At 42.9% G+C, this 6,568-nt stretch overlaps 1 protein-coding gene across 2 annotated transcripts in view; it reads left to right on the forward strand.

Moving 5' to 3' along the window:
• The first annotated feature begins 4,662 nt into the window (after positions 1-4,662).
• The window catches only part of sox2 (SRY-box transcription factor 2), a 91,396-nt gene continuing 89,490 nt past the window's right edge, over positions 4,663-6,568 (forward strand). For both annotated transcript variants that reach the window (XR_311834.1, XR_311832.1), the window contains exon 1: positions 4,663-5,275. The gene's annotated coding sequence lies outside the window, so the exon portion shown is untranslated. The remainder of the gene's footprint in view (positions 5,276-6,568) is intronic.

Consider the following 6,568-nt stretch of genomic DNA (forward strand, 5'->3'; position numbering starts at 1 on the left):
GTTCTCGTGAAAAATGTGTACGTGGTTGTTGAATCAAAAAAGGGTGGATGCTGAAAAGGAAGACTGCTGTTTGTATCTCGTGTTGACTGTGATCTTCTCCTAACCTCAGCCGAGCGCTTAAAAGCCCGAGTTTGCTTGAAGCTTGTTTGTGTAAAGTGTTGAGCAAACGCGTCTGAGGGGTCACGGTGGCAGGACAACATGAATCATAGTAATGTGAATATCGCTGCAGAGGTTTCAAACTTACTCACATTTTCGAGCATCTTTATCTCCTCTCATCTACATATTTTTATGTGAAACAGAATATGTGAGGCTTGTTCGGCTGCCTGGGATTTAAATCAAGCCTTTCAGGTATGATTGAATTGCTGACAAGCAGATGTGGCTTAGCAGACCTTCCTCACCTGTGTGGTTAGAGCAGCAGGAGGATAATGCTTAAATTAAAAAGTTTTAGCTTTTGAAATCCAAGAACATTCTCCTAAATTGCTGTCAATTTGCTAGCAACCCATGTGTAAAGCTTGTTTTTAATACCTAGTTAGCAATTTTTATTTTATTGTTTTTAATTCTTCAACCATCTTGGAAACACCTCTGAGCAGTTTTGGACATCCATCCATCTGCTTCATCTTATCCTTTTCTTGGGGGTGGTGGAGACTACCCTAGCTGAGAGGCGGGGTACACCCTGGACAAGTCGCCAGTAAGTCGCTAACACACAGGGACAGACAACCATTCGCACTCACAGCAATTTAGATTCAAATAACATATTCAATTAACAAAGTGCATGTCTTTGGACTGTGGGAGGAAGCCGGAGTACCCAGGGAGAACACAGCACAGGGGAGAACACAGAAAGACGCTGCCCTGATGGTGGAATTGAACTCAGGACCTTCTTGCTGTGAGGCAACAGTGCTAACCACCATTCCACCGTGCCGCCCCAGTTCTGGATAGCTCTGACCAAATTCTGAGTGAATGCAATGACAATCCAAACAGATCTAAAAATACTTTAGACATCTTCGACATTACAGAACTATCCAATAAACTCAGTATCACTGAATATTATTCTAATATTATTCTAACACTGTGGGGTCAAATGTATAAGGCCCCAGTCACAAAGACTTAGAGACCAGTTGGAGACCAACTAGAAACCACAAGTCAGGAGGGAAAAAATATATATTCCCCAACTAGTTGGTGAGAGGTTGCTGGCAGTCGTTGGGAAACTGATTGCTAAAGACCGAGTCATACTCACTGACTGGCAACCACCAGTCACCAGTGTTTATTCCCTGACCAGTTGGTGAGTGGTTGCAGGAAGTTGTTTACTGTCACTGAGAGAAATTGGCTGGTCGTTTTTGTTCTTCTTCTTCTTTTTCTGCTCTGACCTTTAAGCACAGCAGATTACCTGCCTCCATCTCACCCTATCCTTATCCTCTTTTGTCACACCAACCCTCATCTTTAACCATGAACCTTCCCCTTTTCTTCCTCCATCTTCAACATCCTGAATACTAAATACGAGAAACCTGAATAGTGTCTGTGGCTGAGATGGAGATCAGTTCAGAAAAAACTAACATGGAAGGAAAGTGCAAAGTTTTGGGCACCGGTAGCTTGAATTAGATTTCAGATGAAGAATATCTTAAACACTTAGAACAAGGCTGTGGTCTGAATGCTGGCAATCAATTTACAGTTCACACTCCTCAACTAGACATACATTGTGAGAGCCATCCCAAACAACAGCACACACAAACCCTCACCAAGGTCAATGTCTTATTCACATTGTACTGTGCTGTTTCTCTTTCAGCCTCTCTCTCTCTCTCACTGTCAGGCCTTTTGTGTGCCTCCTTCTAAAGAAGCTGTCAAGCTGCACTGTTTAAGGGCTCACACGAGGGACAAAAAGCATACTTTGTTTTGTTTTGTTTGCCTGCCGTAGTGTTGGGCTGAATGAGTGAGTGGAGTGGGAGAGGGAGAGAGTGAGAGTGAGGGAGAGGTACAGAGAAGGGAGTGAGAGCTGAGTGGGGGGTAACATGTAATTTACTGTTTGCCCCACTCTACTGTACATTGCTTTAGTTATGCTAATGCTACTCATTGTCAGGCTGAAGAGATAGCCATCAATCACCTGTCAATTGGTCAATTGGAAGAAAAGAGAGAGAAAGAAAGCGAGAGTGAGAGAGAGAGAGAGAGGGCCCCTGTCCCCTCCCTCCTCGTCCTCCTCTTCTTCTCCTTCTTCTCCTCTGCTACCTAGCGGACTTGGGGGTCCAGGGAAAGCCCGGCAGCTGGATCTGGATCTGGATTTGGAGTCCAGGTGGAAAGCAGAAGGAAGACCTGTGACAGCGCCATGAGAAAAATAAACATTTAAAAAATACATTTGAGAATCTGTTTTCAGGTCTTTGCATTTAGTCGTCTGCGTGACAAAAAGTCCTCCGAGTCTTTGTTTTCCTGTTGTTGTTGACATCTGAAGGCTTTTTTAAAAAAGCGTCTAATTCTAATGTGACACCTCCAGAAACTTGCAGTGCCACTCACAGTCGTCAGCCGCTGTCAGCAGAAGACAAACCCTTTATTATGCTAGCTAATGTTAGCGCTAAGATAAGCTAACGGGCCCATTAGTGCCAGTTCATTTAGCTCGTTAGCCGGAGCCTCGGGGCTGATGACATTCATTACATATCATTAGTGCACAATTAACATGTCTCACTCTGACACCGTTGCTCCCAGTGTTACATGACACTTTTAATCATGTTTTATGAAATGTTTCCGCCGGCGTGACTTGATTTATGAGTTTTACATGACATGGCATTCATTACATTAACCAGCTGTAATCATAAATGCTTGTTCAGACTGATTCCATGCTCAGAGTTGGAATCCAGCAGCTGTCCTTGTGGCTGAAAATTGGGCAGTGCTTTATTTTTTTAAAAATGTCCTCTTTCATTCTCACACTTCAGTACCTCCTTGCTGTTCATCTTTAAGGAATGCAGTTAGAATTCTCTGCAGCGTTCCACTGTGTCAAGGTAAAAAAATTTAAAGCTGGCCCGGCTCTCACCGTTGGAAGATATTTATAACCCAGTTATGTTGTGATTAGTTGGACTGAAGACCCAGAGATTCTAGCTCAAGTGTGTCTCCCACATGTGGATTTTTAAAAGGGTGTTATGTCTATTAAAGGGCTGCTCTCTCATCAGATATAGGTCACTTGTTGCTGGGAGCATCACCTGGTTTCTTTAAAACTATTGATTATTTGGGATGGTAAGTTGCACTAGAATAAAAGTCTGGGTTCTTTGATGTTTACAGGTTTAAACCACTGAAATAGCCTTTTATTCATCAACTGTGAGGCCATAGACTGTATGTAAAAAATAGACATGTACTTAAAGCAAATTTTATGCCCAGAGTCATTGCTGTCATTTCATTACAGGCAAATTTTCCATGTAATCTTATTACGTAAGTACATGCGAAATGTTAAATTCAAAGGATTCTACTTAAATGACATTTACCTGATTTTTTAATGAGGAATTATTATCATTTTATATACTTCATTTGCATTTTTCTCCAAATTATCGCTTCATTTTTATTGAGGATTAAAAATAATTTATTTGAGTGCAGTGATCGTGACCCATTAGTAAGCGAAGTCCAAAGTCCAGTGGCCAGTCATACAGCATATCCTGCTTTATCCTACTTTTCATTTTCATGTGAACCATAAATCATGATATGAATACAATTTTGTGTTAAATAAGATATAAAAGTAGCAAATGATAGAGAGATGTAAAAAAACATAGTGGCCCTGTTTTTAAGTCAGAAGTGATTTCTTGAATAAAGCCATATCTACATTAAAGTTAGATTTCACTTTAATTCATATGAAAATGGTGTTTGTTACTATAATGCTGAAAGTTCGGCCAAGTTTGCAGAATTTGCAGAGTGGATAGATACTGTTTTTTAACATGAGGTGTGCTGTATTGTTTTATTTTATTGATGAAATTAACCCATTTTGGTCCTTTGTGAGGCACTTAAACAGCAGGATTGTGTTGTGACCATACAATTCCACTGAGAGTTGACTGTATTGACTGTATTTTAGGTAGAAATCTTACTCGGGTTTAAATTAGGTGGCTGCTTAACAGATCTCTAAATGTTTTGTGTCAGTTTCATTAAAAAACAACTATCTTTACTGTTTTAAATTCGTTTGTAGTACAGTTGTCATCACATTGCTTCAGTTAGTTCCTGTGCAAGAAAACCTTGAGAAATCTTATATCTTATACAAAGATCTAAGAATGCTCAAGACAGTCCGACACCACCCACACACACAGACACACACACGCTCACACAAACAGTATACTCTTTTTTCTTCCTATCACACTCATCCACCCACTGATCCACACTCAGACAGAGACAGAGCGAGCAGTATTGATTTTGCTGTCTCCAGGCTGTTGAGAGTGTGTACACTTGCGTGAGTGTGTGTGTATAAAAGGGATTAAGGCCTCGCTCAGCTGAGATACCATCAGCCATCAGCCCTGCTAGTCCGCTTCGGGCTTTCCCGGCTGCCGCATTGTCTATTCTGCTCCGCTATGTGAAAAATGTTGAATATCAACAATGGCTTTCAGTGGTGTATTGTTGAGTTTTTGTATGAACTAATCTTGCCTCAGTGAAAGAGACCTAGGGCTTGGACAAAACGTCTAGAGCCACAGCATTCCTAGCTGGCTCTCCCCTTGAACACTGAGCAGAAGGCTGGGGCTCAGGGAGGCAGAGTGGAGGGGAAGGCAGGCTGGAGGCGAGGCAGGGAGAGGGAGAGCTGAGGCCGGGCTACGAGCTCCAAGGCTGGGGGGGATAAGGGGACGGCAAGCCAGGGGATGCTGGGTGGAGGGAGGCGGGGGAGAAAGTGAGAAGGTGGGAGGGCAGGGGATGCAGCCCAGCCCCAGCTAAGGTGAGAAAAGGTAAGGCAGTGGTGACTGATAACAGGCCGCACTGAATGCTAGTAGAATTAGGTGACCAGGTAGGGAAGATGGAGTGTTAGTGAAGAAATAAATGACTTGTCACAGAAATAGTGCAGGTCATAGTGTAGGAGGACATTTAATCTGCAGAAGTGTGAAGCCTGTTAGGAGGCTAGGCTGGAGGATGGAGCGAAAAAAGGAGAAACAAGACGCTTGCAACAAGACCAAAAGAAAAAAAAAGGAGAGCCAGAAAATCAGTATTAGAGTTTTGTGAGTGTGGAGTCTCCTTTCCTTTCCCTGCCATGGATGTAATGCTGGTTTGGATTACATCCAATCAGATGAGAGGACTGTGGCCCTTGTCATAATGACAAGCATGACATCATGGCAAGGTAAGCTGACTGAAAAGATCGGGCTGGATGATTTACTGACTCCCTGATTCCCTGTTACCGGCTGGCTGAGCGATGCGGAGTTGTACGATTGGCTGTGCGAATATCTTCATATCCTTTCTCCTTCGTTTTTTTGTCTTCTTCCTTTTTCTCTCTCACTCTTATTAAAAGCTGGCTATGCCATGAGAGAGCCCAGGTGCGGGTGCAGATGTAGAGGGAGTGAGGAATAAGTGTCTCTAAAGCAGGCCTTCCTGGCTGTGCTAGTGTTTTCATGCAGGTTTATCTGGTAGCAAAACGCTGGCGCTGCTGTGTGTGTCTCTGTGTGTGTTGCCATCTCTCTCGGCATGCATCCTTCCTGTCCTGCTGTGTCTGAGGGTCCCCCTGCGGGGAGAGGAAGACAGCTAGACGTGGGTTGCAGGAAATGGTTATTTTTTTCTGTTTTTTGGCTCTGTTTGGAGCTGTGTGTGTTCATTTCAGAGTTGTGGTAGAGTAACATTATAGTGAATTATCAGCTGAACACAGCAGCTGTACAGAAGTCCTGCAGGCATTCTCTCAAGCAGCTGACCAGGACTTCCATACATGTCTCAAGAGCAGATACCTTGCTAAAGGGCACTGCAGAAGATTGTGTCCCAGTTGTTTTCTGCTCTGTTAGTGTTTTTGCAGTTAGTTTAAGATTATGAGTATTCTTGTATACTAACATTTGTTATGCTGTTACCATAAAGCTGTAATTTTTACGGTAACTCACCGCAATCTCAAAACCTACTTAAATTGTGGATTTTAGGCTGCAGCGACCATATGCACTTTTCCTGCTCACATTTGACAAAAGGTCAAAGCTCAAAGGTGAAAAGTCTCTCTTGCTCTTGTCTTTATCCTCTAACTTGAAGCCTGCATTTCTGTGCACGTTAAGATGTATTACACAATGCACACAAGCATGAAGAAGATATGAGAAGTTGTAAAAAAAAAAGTTCAATTTTTCTCATTTTTCTGTCATTTCCTTTCAGAGAGATAAATGCATCCAGCAGAGCTGTAGTTTTCTCTTTTGTAGTAAATCGCAAGTAGGCTCTCAAATTATTCTCAACAGCCTGGTGTGTAGCACCGTGGAGTCTGCAGGGGTCAACTTGGTGTGCCTGTGTGTCTGTGTGTGTGCACGTGTGCCTCTTTGGGGTCACTGCCACAGAAACTTGGAAGTGAGAGATGGTTGGCTTAACCCCTCACCCCCAATACATACATAGTCTCTCTCTCTCTCTCTCTCTCTCTCTCTCTCTCTCTCACACACACACACACACACACACACAC

This window comes from Pundamilia nyererei, unplaced genomic scaffold (assembly GCF_000239375.1).
Source record: "Pundamilia nyererei isolate P.nyererei 1_Seehausen unplaced genomic scaffold, PunNye1.0 scaffold00072, whole genome shotgun sequence".
Classification (NCBI taxonomy): domain Eukaryota; kingdom Metazoa; phylum Chordata; class Actinopteri; order Cichliformes; family Cichlidae; genus Pundamilia; species Pundamilia nyererei.